At 46.3% G+C, this 13,444-nt stretch overlaps 1 protein-coding gene across 5 annotated transcripts in view; it reads right to left on the reverse strand.

Moving 5' to 3' along the window:
* The window catches only part of SLC7A6 (solute carrier family 7 member 6), a 36,638-nt gene extending 25,327 nt beyond the window's left edge, over positions 1 to 11,311 (reverse strand). The window contains exons 1-3 of one of the 5 annotated variants that reach the window (XM_047710563.1): positions 10,846 to 11,106; positions 8,809 to 8,936; positions 7,165 to 7,215 (exon numbers count right to left, since the gene is read on the reverse strand). The gene's annotated coding sequence lies outside the window, so the exon portion shown is untranslated. Of the gene's footprint in view, positions 1 to 486; positions 665 to 7,164; positions 7,216 to 8,808; positions 8,937 to 10,845; positions 11,107 to 11,239 lie in introns of those variants that run through there. The other 4 variants (XM_047710562.1, XM_047710561.1, XM_047710565.1 and 1 more) reach the window with 4 other exon arrangements.
* Between the last annotated feature and the right edge of the window lie 2,133 nt (positions 11,312 to 13,444).

The following is a 13,444-nucleotide window of genomic DNA, read 5'->3' on the forward strand; positions in this document are numbered from 1 at the left end:
TCCTTAGTATGCCCCTCACTACCATCTGGGGTTGCAAAGAGATTCTCCCAGAACAGGACCCAGAAACTGTGACACCCAGTCAGAGCTATGTGGCTTCTCTTATCCACAGAGAGATGGCACATACCCCTACTTTTGGTTTAGAGTTGAGCCAGTCCAGAAACCTCAAAGAAGTTAGATTCCACAACAACTTATATATGAAGAACCCAGAATCTGTCAGAGGAAGACACACACCTTCCTGAATCTGCACTCAGCATGAACTTCTCCTGCTCCCAATCCCTGTGCCCCAGTAATCAGGAAGTCAGATCACCTACTTACTCCCACCTCATCTTCTGGATAAAGGATTCCTGTAAGCCATACGATTCCCACCCAAGAATCAGTCTTTTAAGGTTACAGAGATAACTTCAGAGATAAGAATGAGATCAGTACATCATCTTCCCAGAAGCCTCTCATCTGCTCAATAAACATAGAAGTGCCAGAAACTTACTGCATGGAGCTCAGAGTGAGGGAATAGCCACTCAAGAGTAAGCAGTTCTCAGGGAAAAGTTCAGTCACCACAGCTCTATCCAAAATTCCTGCCTTACCTGTCCCGGTCCCCTGCCAGGGTCTGCACTGGAGATAAGTGAAAACACTCCTCTGGGGGCACTAGCAAGCCTTCCCTCACTCCCAGCCTACCTCTGCTTAGATAAGACCTGGCTTTAAGGCACACCACTCTTCCTTTCACTCTTGGCACCAAGCCATGCAGGTTTTCCTATGCAGGCACAGGCATGTGGGTACATACTTGTTTTCTCGTGTCCGTAAGGTGAGCCAAAGCAACCATGAAAACAAACTTGGAAATAGCAGAGGAGCCTATATTCTCACATGAGTCAGTTACAGACCTAGATTGCCTTTTTCCACCCAACTCAACAGAGAGGCGAGCAGAGAAACCTGGTCCCAGAGACTACTTCAGGTTCCCCTCTATTCAGTCAGACCCTAGCTAAATGGGGAGGGGAGGCTGGGGCTCCCACATATTCTTTTTGGATCTCTGATACCAGAGTATGGGTTTTCTACACATCAAACAATCTGGAAACACCAATTTAACTCAATCCTGATGATGAGGGAGCAGAAGGCAAGCAGAGGACAAAGCACAGGCTGAGGACAAAGCACAAGCTGACACCCCACAACCCCCACCCCTAAGATGGGATATATGTGACATTCCTCAGTACTCCTGACTGCCCTGAAGCTAAGGGAAGGAAAAACAAATGGTTAATTTATAGAGATATAGTTCTGTAGGACAGGAGTTTACAAATGTCTTAGTGATTTACAAGAAAAAAGCATTCTTATCAATAACCTAACTTCCAGAAGGAAATGTAGATAAAATTAAGTATCCTTATGACTTGAGGCAGGCAGAGTATAATGTTCACCCAGGGCAGCTCTTTCTGCCCAAGGACCCTGTCCCCATGCATTAATAAAACCAGCATTTTGCACCAAAGATGTCTCAAGAATTCTTTCTTGGCTGCTGGCTCCAGACCTCACCCCACCAAACCTCACCTATATTCCAAAACTGCATCACTGACACTGGACAAGTTACTCACCCAGCACCTCCACCTGTTCACCAACCTGAAAGCTCTCCAAACTCTGTCCTTTTTGGGTTTTTATGGATGCTTCATTACAAAGGCATGACTGATTAAAATCCTTGGCCATTAGTGATTGATTCAATTTCTAGCCCCTCTCTCCCTTCCCCAAAGGTCGGACTGCACTGAAAGTTCCAACCACTTAATCACACAGTTGGTTCCTCTAGCAACTAGCCCCCATCCTCAGAAGATCTGGATGCTTTCCAAAAATCACCTCATTAATAAAAACTGAGAGGCAGGTTGAAAGGGGCTTGTTATAGAAATAACAAAAGACATCCATTTCACTTTCATTGCCCTGGAGCTATTTCAGGAATTGAGAGCAAAAGCAAATATTATAACAGAAAATGCCCCTCTGGCTCTTATATAGGAAATTATAGGAACTGTGTCTAGAAACAGTGGATGAAGACCAAATACTTATTTATTCATAATATCACAGGGAAGGAGAGAAATTAATCTCACAGGAAAACAAAATTAGTATAAAATGGAATTGCCGTGGCTTCTAACTATCCATGTAGGATACAGAAAGCTGGGAAAAGCATCACTCCAACTCCAACGACAAGAAAAAAACAAATAATCTACAAAACCGTAACTTTTCTTGAAGCCATCAGAGAGCTGAGGTTACAGGACAACCTACTGGACTGAAATTTAAGGAAAAACAGGCACCTCCCTGTAGAGATGCAAGCTCTGGTTCACCTGTGGCACACGGAGAATGATGCGACCAACATGTAGGCAAGTAAGAAGACCTCAGGTACAATTTAATGAATTACTAAAGGTCTTGTGTGGGTTAGCAAGAGCATAGACAGTCAGAGGTTTTTCTCCACAGACCTCAGTGGATTGGATGTTCATAAAAAATACTAGGCAGTTCAGCTTCGGTCATGATCTCAGGGGTCCTGGGATCGAGCCCTGAATGGAGCTCTCTGATCTGCTTCTGCCTGCCTCTCTGCTTACTTGTGATCTCTCTCTCTGTGTCAAATAAATAAATAAAATCTTAAAAAAAAAATACTAGGTAGAAGACCAGAGACCACTTCTCAGTAGTGCTAGCCTAGAGAAGAAAAGCAATCAGTACTCTGGGAAAAATGCAAAGGTCTTTTCTAAAGAATAAAAATTTACACCCTTGGAGAAAGGGTGGCAAACTGTCCTTTCCAAGGCAGCTGGGGCAGAGTAAAAGAAAAATAAAACAACCCTTATGCCTGGAGGAAAGAGGAAATTCTGACCCGGACCATCAGAAGTGTTCTACCTCTGAGGTAAGAGGAAGATCACCAGAAAGATCTTCATCCCTCTTCCCCCCAGACCCAGAAAAACAGGGCCTGCCTAACACTGAGGCTGAACCAAGACAACAAGAGAATCCCTGCTCCCCACCACCAGGTAAGCAAGCACCCAGCAACAAAAGAAAGACCTAAAGTTGAGGGTAAAGCATAAACATTGAGGAAAAGCCCTCCCTCCAGCAAATCCATCCTAAACCTAGGAATCTGAAGCTCCCATGTGCACCTAAGATAACCATAACAACAAAACCCAAACCCAACTCATCTCCTAACCGACTGTAACTCCCACTCTAAGAGCCTACAAAAGAAGATATGTACCCAGAATAAAGACTTGCCTCACTCTCTACTGTTTTAAGTCCTATATCTAGCAATCAGTAACAAATTACAAGCAACACAACAAAAGGCAAGAGAAACAGCCTACTATCAAGAAGCAAAGTAATCAGGGGCACCTGGGTGGCTCAGTCGGTTAAGCATCCAACTCGTGATTTTGACTCAGGTCATGATCTCAGGGTTGTGAGATGAAGCCTGTGTCAGGCTCTGCACTCAGCAAGGAGTCTGAGTGGGATTCTCTCCCTCTGATCCCTCAGTCCCTCCTCCTGCCCACAGGCATCTTCATTCTTTCTCTCTCTCTCTCTCTACCAAATAAATAAATAAATAAATAAAATCCTAAAAAAAGAAAATTAAGGAAGCAAAGTAATCAACAGGACAAGACTTACAGATGACCCAGATACTGGAACCACAAGGAATTTAAAATAACTATGATTAGAGGCGCCTGGGTGGCTCAGTGGGTTAACCCGCTGCCTTCGGCTCAGGTCATGATCTCAGGGTCCTGAGGTCGAGTCCCGCATCGGGCTCTCTGCTGGGCAGGAAGCCTGCTTCCTCCTCTCTCTCTCTCGCTCTCTCTCTCTCTCTCTCTCTCTGCCTGCCTCTCTACTTGTGATCTCTCTCTGTCAAATAAATAAATAAAAAGAAAAAAATCTTTAAAAAAAATAAATAAAATAAAATAACTATGATTAATACATTAAACACTCTAATGTAAAAGTTAGACAGCATGCAGAAACAGATATGAAATTTCAGCAGAGAGATGAAAACCATAAGAGCCAAAGTGGAAAAAAATGAAAAAAAAAAAATAGAATGGCCCTCGAGAATTATAGGATGATGTCAAATGATCTGAGGTAAATATAAAAAAATACTTTTTGGAAAAAAAAAAAAACTTTGGGGGTGGCTATTTTTATTTGCTTTAGAATATAATCACCTGCCTCAGGTAAAAATAGTAGCAATGAATTGTGGATTTATAGCATATATAAAAGTAAAATATAGGTGGGGAGCCTGGGTGGCTCAGTTGGTTGAGTATCTGCCTTCTGTTTTGGGTTGGGGTCATCATCCCAGGGTTCTGGGATTGACCTGCATCTGGGTCCCTGCTCAGTGGGGAAGCTACTTCTCCCTCTTCCTCTGCTCCTCTGCCGCTCACACTCTCCTCTCTCTCTGTCTTGTTTCCTCTCTCAGATAAATAAATAAAATCACTTTTTAAAAATTACAGCATAGGGGCGCCTGGGTGGCTCAGTGGATTAAGCCGCTGCCTTCGGCTCAGGTCATGATCTCAGGGTCCTGGGATCGAGTCCCGCATCGGGCCCTCTGCTTGGCGGGGAGCCTGCTTCCCTCTCTCTCTCTCTGCCTGCCTCTCTGTCTACTTGTGATCTCTCTCTGTCAAATAAATAAATAAAATCTTAAAAAAAAATAAAAATAAAAAATAAAAATTACAGCATAGAAAATATAGTCAATAATATTGTAATAGCAGTGTATGGTGACAGATGGTAATTAGACTTCTCATGGTGAGCATGTATGGAATTGTGGAATCACTATGTTGTACATCTGAAACTAATATAACATTGTGCATCAAATATACTCAAATAAAAAAAAATTTTAACAAGTCAGAAAAAAAAACACAAGCAACAAATAGAAAACAGAAAACAACTAGCAAGATGGAAGTTGTTTTTTTTTTTAAGATTTTTATTTATTTGACAGACAGAGATCACAAGTAGGCAGAGATGTAGGCAGAGAGAGGGGAGGGGGAAGCAGGCTCCCCGCTGAGCAGAGAGCCCGATGCGGGGCTTGATCCCAGGACCCTGAGATCATGACCTGAGCCGAAGGCAGAGGTTCAACCCATTGAGCCACCCAGGCGCCCCAAGATGGAAGATTTTAATCCAACCATCCCAATAATAACATGAAATGGAAATGATCTAAACATTCCAATTAAGAGTCAGTCGCTGACAGATTACATTAAAATGCAAAACCCAACATGTAGTCTACGAGAAACCAGCTTTAAATATAAAGACATTGGAGGGCGGCTGGGTGGCTCAGTAGGTTATAGGTATAAAAAGATAGGTTAGGGGCGCCTGGGTGGCTCAGCGGGTTAAAGCCTCTGCCTTCGGCTCAGGTCATGATCCCAGGGTCCTGGGATCGAACCCTACATCGGGCTCTCTGCTCAGCAGGGAGCCTGCTTTCTCCCTCTCTCTCTCTCTCTCTCTCTCTCTCTGCCTGCCTCTCTGCCTACTTGTAATCTCTGTCAAATAAATAAATAAAATCTTTAAAAAAAAAAAAAGATAGGTTAAAAGGTTATAGGTAAAAAGATAGGAAAAGATAGGAAAAAATAAACCATGCAAACACTGATTGAAAGTTGGAGTAGCTATTATTAACATGAGACTAAAAATAAACTTGAGAATTAGAAATATTGCTGGGGCGATTCACAGACCTGTATCCCTGGGGCTAATAATACATTGTATGTTAATAAAAAAATAAATTTAAAAAAAGTAATATTGCTAGGGATAAAAAAGGAATTACATAATGATGAAGAGGTTAATTCACCAAGAAGACAATTCCAAATGTGTATTCCTCCAACAACATAGCTTCAAAATACATAAAATACATAAAGCAATATCATAGATCTGAAAAGAGAAATACACAAATCCACAATTACATTTAGACTTCAAAGCACCTCTCTCAGCCAAAATAGAATACGTAGACATAAAATCAGCAAGATCTAGGGCCACCTGGCTGGCTCAGTCAGTAGAACATGAGACTCTTAATCTCAGACTCATGAGTTCAAGCTCCATGTAGAGTGTGGGAAAAAAAAAAAAAATCAGCGAGATCTAAAAGACCTGAAAATGGAATGTCCCAACATAGCTCTTGTCTAAGTAATTATGTGAATTCTGAGTGGGAAAGAAAGAAAAGAAAAAAAAAAAAAACCTGGCATCTGCAATAGGTTTACCTCCACGCAGGAGAGCAGCACAGGATGGGGTGGGAGACAACCTTCTAAGCAGAAAAAACACCGCTTTGGGTCCCCAAGTTTCACAACAAAATAACAGCCCTATCTCTCAGTTGGTAGCAGAGCACTATTAGGAACCCTCCCCCAGGTGCTGCATGAGGCCTTTAAGACCAATTCTAAGCTTCTTAGCAGGGTCTTATCACTATGTCCCCCCACCCCCACCCCGACCCCAAAGTCCCACCCAAGGTCCTGTCCCAAGGAATTACTTGCAGTTTCCAGAACCTGGAGTAGTCCAGAGTTTCCAAAGTCCATCAGACAAACACATCTTTGTTCATACTGAGCTCTCTGCTTCTAACACTCTTCTTCTCCCACCTTTCCCCCAACAGCCTAGCTGCCATCTTTCTCCATGTATCTCCTTGTCCCCATAAAAATTTTAGTACATACTTCTGCTTAGCAGCCCCTTCATTTTGTCGCATTTACGTAGCTTCAGTCTCCCAACTAGTTTGTGAGTTCCTGATCTACTTTAACAGCACCCAGTACAAGGCCTAGCACAGGCTCAGTACTCAGTCCATGATCACTAAATAAAATATACCAAGGACAGAATAGCTGAAAGAAAAAATACACAACAAACCCTCCTGAAAGTCTAACACCTTGAGCCACCTGCTTGCCAGAACAATAAGCAAAAAAAGCCTTAAGTAAAGAGAAGTGATCAAACTTCAGTCTGAGACAGTGGTTCCCATCATTTTGTCAAAGTAGTTGTTCTTTAAATAACAGATGATGGGGAAAAAATTATAACAAGCAACTATGACCACAATAATGGTTTTGAATTCATTTGCATTTAATTAGTCACCACTCTATCTACAGCAGTCCATACCTGTGTGAGATGCATTGTTTATCCGATCCCCACAGAACAGATTTGCAGACCTTCTGCAACAATGGGCTGAAAATCAAGGAGCTCCTAACTAAGCCACTATCTCCAGCTCAGTAGCCTGGTATTTGGGGGAAAGAGTATGCAACAAAATCTTACCAGATCATCTTCTCTGAACTGGCTATCTTCCTGCCTTCCATTTTTATCCAACTGATAAGAGAAATTGGTATGTGAAGATCACACACATTATGAGATTTTCAGTCTCTCTTTCTCTAAAATTACTATTGAAGACAATTTCCATTAAATCATTCAGTGTAACCGCTAAGTTTCTGTCTTGAAAAACTAGCATTAAACCAGCCTGTAAGGACACAATGCAGCTTTCTAGTAGGTTTTCATCCTGTTTTACAGGCTCCTGCACCAGATAACAAAGGAACTCATAAGACTACTAATATTTCCTCATGAAAATTTAACCATGAAACTACCACATGCAATTTTCAGGGGGGAAAAGAAAGAAGAATTTTTCGAAGTTCAGTTACAAAGAATACTTTAAAAGCTGGATTTAGGGGCGCCTGGGTGGCTCAGTGGGTTAAGCCGCTGCCTTCGGCTCAGGTCATGATCTCAGGGTCCTGGGATCGAGTCCCGCATCGGGCTCTCTGCTCAGCAGGGAGCCTGCTTCCCTCTCTCTCTCTCTGCCTGCCTCTCTGTCTACTTGTGATCTCTGTCTGTCAAATAAATAAATAAAATCTTTAAAAGCTGGATTTAAAAACTCTTTTATAGGGGCACTCGGGTGGCACAGTTGGTTAAACGTCTGACTCCTGGTTTTGGCTCAGGTTATGATCTCAGGGTGGTGGGACCAAGCCTCACATTGGGCTCTGTGCTCAACACAGAGTCTGCTTAAGACTTTCTCTCCCTCTGCCCCTCCTTCCATGCCCATGCTCTCTTTCTCTCTCAAAATAAATAAATAAATCTTTATTTATTTAAAGATTTCATTTATTTATTTGTCAGAGAGAGTGCCTGAGCACAAGCAGAGGGAGCAGCAGGGGAGCAGCAGGCAGAGGAAGAAGCAGGCTTCCCACCTAGCAGGGAGCCTCACATGGGACTCAACTCAGAACCCTGGAATCATGACCCAAGCCAAAGGCGGAGACCTAACTGAGCCACCCAGGCATCCCAAATAAATAAATCTTCAGAAAAAAAACAAAACAAAACAAAACTCTTTTATAATTGATGACTATGGGGGAAAATACTGTTGAGAAAAATACTAAAATCTCTACTGTGAAAACGTAGACTATTTTCTAAGCTTTTCTGAGATTTATATATTTCCTCAATTAACAGGCGTTAATTTTTTAATGCTTAACTCTCCTTCTCTCTCTTTCTATATATATATATGTATACATATACATATATATATAGTACCCTTATCAAATGAAAAAGTTATGTAACTCTACATGTATCTTTTTACCTAAGATACCAGGAAACTCAATATCAAATTCAGCAACCAATCACAGTGAATAAATACCCTCACTTTCAACAATACGTGATATCTAGTCTTTTCCACTGACTTTGGTTTTCAATTTCTTTTGAACGACCTCACTGAAGTATCTTTAATTATAAACCACCACAATTGCTCTTTAGAAAATGATAAAATTTAATATACAATTTTATAGAATATAGTGTTACATAACTGTTAATTATACGTGAGCCACTCTCATTAATAGCATCCTATTCATATGCTGCACAAGTAACTGAAACTTCACAAATCGCAAAGATCCAAGATCTAATAGAGAACAGAGCAATAATATTCACCTGTGAGGAAATAAGCAAACATCACACTTTCATAAGCTGCCTCATCATAAATGGTCAGGTACTGAGAAGAAAATGGAAGTCTCCACAGCAAGGCCTAATTCCATTTGTCTGTCTTGGCCATTTAACCTCTGCAACAAAGAGTAAGAGGCAGCTTATCAAAAAAATGAATCTAGTAAGCAGCAGGATGATTTTTCCTTTTGTAAAATTAAAGTTTTACATGCCTGGCAAGGGCAGCACTCAATTATTGAGAAGTTCCATCACACCCACAGTGGACTGTAACTGAAGCAACCAGCCCACACGTGTCAGAGAACTAGCCCGGTCATCTCAAAGCATTCATGTCTAGACGGCTGCTGCTCCCCAAGTCCCAGGTCCTGTAAGCCCTGCTTCGGTCACTTTTGTAGAAATGTATCCACGTCCTGGAGACTATAGCAGGAAATACACAGGACAGAGGTCAGGAAATTTCCTGTACCAAGAAGGGCCAAGGAGGTCAGTCACATAACTGGTATTTACTTTTAGTCTGCAATAAAAATACACCCATCGCCAGACAGGGAAGAAGGAAGAAAGGGGAAAAAAAATCGTGTTTGTGGCTTTCTGCTTATTTGTTAGGGCAGGGAAATCAAATATAAGAACTTGAATGGCAAGCTGAGAACAAAGTTGGGAAGCAAAAGCCATTAGCCCACAAGGGCACCTTCGTAATGTAGGCAGCCTGGGCAGTTTCCACCTAAAGGGCTTCACAGCAAGCAAAGAGAGACAAAAAATGAGCTCAGGAAGCACTCACAGATTTTCAAAAAGTCTGCTCCTCCCAGATCTTCAAATCAGAGAGCAGCTCTCAGAGAAGCACCAGATGGTGGAGCATTCTGCTACCACGATGCTAGATTTGCTGGCAGTGCTTTTTTCCCCCTATCAAGGGCAGAGACCGAATTCTTTTGACCTGTGTCACCAAGCACACAGCCCAGGGCACACAAGGGGCACTCAAAAACATCTGTTAAATATTGATTCCCATTTATACTGACCATTACACAATGTGGTACCCAGACTGTTTGCTTAGTGCTTAGTGAAGAATTCTCAGAATGTTTTACAAATATCTCCTTCCATTTATAACATGAGATGACCAAACAAGGTGACAGGACATGAAGACACAAGAGAGAGCCATCAAAGCAGGAGCACACAATCCCTTGGTGCCAACAGGCCAGGGGTGCGACCCCCGGCCCTAGACCATCTCGAAGCATCCCAGGAAGCCCTGATCCTGCCCGAGGGGAGCCTTGCACGCTGTCCTTCTCACTTGCAGTTTCTCACAGCCCAGGTTCTCTTTCTCATCACACTCACCCTCCAGGATTTCCCAGTCTCTCACACAGCATCGCACTCGGGGACTCTTACCACAACAGTGTCCCTCACACTCTCAGCCTCTCCCGCACTTCTGGAGTCACCCTCACACTCAGACTCTCCCACCCTCAGGGTTTCTCTCTCTCTCTCTTTCTGTCTCTCTCTCTCTCACACACACACACACACAGACACACTCTCCCTCCCTCTCCCCCCACCCCCTTCTGGTCTAGGGCGCCTGTTCCTCTCTCATCACACCCAGAGCCTCCTTCACACCAAGGTGTCTCCCACATTGTCATTTGCTCACTCAGGGTGTTTCTTGCACACTCACACAGTCACTCTCAGACTCGGGGGGGGGGTCTCTCTCTCTCTCTCACACACACACACACACACACACACCCGTAGTTTTTCTCACACGCTCAGTCTTACACTCAGGGTTCCCCACACTCCTGAGGCCACCCTCACGCTCGCGGTCCCTCTCACACGCACAGCGTCACCCTCCCGCACGCTCTCGCCGCGGCGTGTCTCACGTGCCGCCGGCCCGCCCCGCGCCGGGCTTGGCGGGCCCGCACGCTGCGGCGCAGCAAGCACGCTGCGGCGGCGGCGGCGGCGGCGGTGGCGGCGGCCGCGCGGGGCGTTCGGTCTCCAGGACGCGACCCCGGCTCCGGCCCCGACCCCGGCCCCGCTTCCCCCGCTCGCCCGCCCGCGGCCCGTTACCTCGCAGTAGCCAGGCGCCAACAGGATGCTCGCTCGCTCGACTGCCGCGGCCGCCGCGGCCGCCCAGACCCCGCCCCCGCCACGTCACGCGCCGCCGGATCGCGACAGCGCGCCCCGCGTCGGGACAGGACGCCTAGCTCCGCGTGGGGTTGGCTGGCGGCGGCGCTTCTGGGCCTCTGGGGCCGCCGTGGCCCGAGGGATCGGCCGGCCTGGCTCGGGAGTGCAGTCCCAGCGTCTGCGTGCTCTTGGCTGCCGGTGACCGGGACCCGGCCACCCTCGCTCTAAATGGCCCGCACAGCCCGTTCCTTTGTGGTTCTTAGCCAAACAGCTTACACAAGGAGCTCTAAACAGCCTCCATGCCCCGTTCACCACCAGCGCCTCCGCTGCTACGCACCTTAGGAAGACACAGACCCGGGACCTGTCCTCCCACATTCACAACTCAGACCCGGCTCAAGTCCACGGAGGCCTCCACAGACACAGGGACACGGTTGTGATTCTGTAGCGAACACCGCCCCCCTCCCCGCCCCGCCTTCCCGGGGCTCAGGTTTGAGGACATTTTTAGGTCCTCAACTTGTGTGACCCTACTGACACCCTCTGGGGGGAGGTGCACCCTCCTGTCTTCCTCTACCCCTGGCCGCTCCTCCTCCTCTCCTTCTAGGGGCTCTTTTCATCTGGTAGCTCTGGGGCTCTTCTAGGGTCTTCTGACCTCATGGGTAGCTGAGCCCTGCCCCTTAGCTTCCTGTCCACAACCTAAAGCCATGACTCTCCTGGGACATGGAGTCATTTCCCCCAGACACGTGTTTACAACTGCACACCCTCTAATTCCAGACGGACCATACCCAAACCCCTGCTCCCCATCACCCAGTGACAGGGCCAGAAATGGTCAGCACCGTGGACCCTTCCTCCTCCTGCTCCACCCTCCCAAGGACCTGCAACGGGTTCCAAGGTTTTCTTCACTCCCGCTCTAGTAGCCTCCCAATCCCCACCGTTTCTTCTAACCCCAGAGGGGAATGACTTTGAATCTCCTATGCCTAAAAACCCTTCCATTCTCCTACCTAAAGACCTGAGACAATGATCTTTGAACCCTCACTGGTATGGCCCCCTTGTGCTCTCTGCTTAGAATACCTTCCCTAAGTGTGAATGAGAGTATGTGTATATTTGGAGTCTTTAGAATCTGACCCTTTGACCCCTGGATCATTCCTTCTGTCTCCCTGGCCAGGCGGAGGAAGGACTCTCTGCTCACTTGTGTCACTCAACGGCAGCTGGTCCACTTATCCCTGCAACAAACGCATACATGACCTGCCAGCATCCAGCTATCTGGCTTTGCTGTCTCACACCCGGTTACAACCCACCATGAAAGCCCACTATGCAGCAAGCACTGATCGGATGTTCCCCAATACCATCCGTGTTCCTCAAGACCACCCGCAGGGTACATTTATTCAGCTCCATTCTTCAGATGAGTAAGCTGAGGCTCAGGGAGGTAAGGAGACTCCCCAGGCTACTTGCCTGGAGCTGGTAAAGGTCATATTTGAACCCCAGTTGGCTGGTGTTAAAGCCTACTGTGGCTCCATGCCCTGTCTCTGCAGCTGTGAAACCAACGATGGCAGTGGGGCTGAACAGGTCAGGGTGAGTAGGTGGCTGTAAGGCCACCACAAGGAGTGGCATGGGAGGGTGGGTATCAGCACAGAGCTAGGACTCAGACTGGGCAGGACCTGGAGGTAAGGGTTTGCACCCTTTTGTGTTGTTATCCTTTCACCAAGGCCAGCAATTGCAGCTGGACCCATGTATCGCTGGGCATCCTCACCCTCTCTGGGCCACCCTTCTTCCAGGTTTGGCCAATAACTAGCGCAGTGAGGGTTCAGAGCGCCCTCTAGTGGTCCAGAGTGTATTAAAGCATAAAGCCCAGGCTCGGTGGAGGAGGCAGGAACTGGGGCTCTCACCACCTCGCACTGCCCTAAAACTCCTCTCTGAGCTCCGTACCACAGATAGTCCAGGACCCCATCTCTATACATGTTTCCCTGTATCAGTCTCTCTGTTTCTCTGTCTTTATCCATCTCCACTGACTCCCAGTCTTGGTCTCTGCCCATCTTGGTCTCTGTCCTAGTCTCAGCCTAGTTTCTCCTCCCTCAGTCTCTGTAGGGAGAGAGACAGATGGTGGGCAGATAATCTGAAGAAACGAAGTAGATGGGTTGTGTCTTAAAAAGAACTCTAAGATCGAAAGATGCTGAGACCTGAAAGTTGAGAGAGGACAAAAAGGCTGGGAAGGAGAGTCCAGCCAGGTGACCTGCAGGACTGCCCCCGGCTCTACGGCAGCACGTGGGGCCTGCCGGCCAAGCAGGAGCAGAGGGAAGGCAGGAGTCACATTCCAATGGGAATGTTTCAGGTCCTGGTTCTTAATCCCAGCAGAGGAAGCAGACTCCAGGAGATGGGGCAGGAGGATAAAGCCCGAATAGGTGCACAGAACCCATGCTTTCCTTGGCACTGAGAGAACCCATCAAGGCTTCAGGAAAGGTCTAGCCCCTGATTACCTGCCTCTTTATCCCCTTCACCACTCCACTACCTCCCTCCTCTCATGCTCAGAACAGAGCTTCAGCCACGG

This window comes from Lutra lutra, chromosome 17 (genome assembly GCF_902655055.1).
Source record: "Lutra lutra chromosome 17, mLutLut1.2, whole genome shotgun sequence".
In the NCBI taxonomy this organism is placed as follows: Eukaryota; Metazoa; Chordata; class Mammalia; order Carnivora; family Mustelidae; genus Lutra; species Lutra lutra.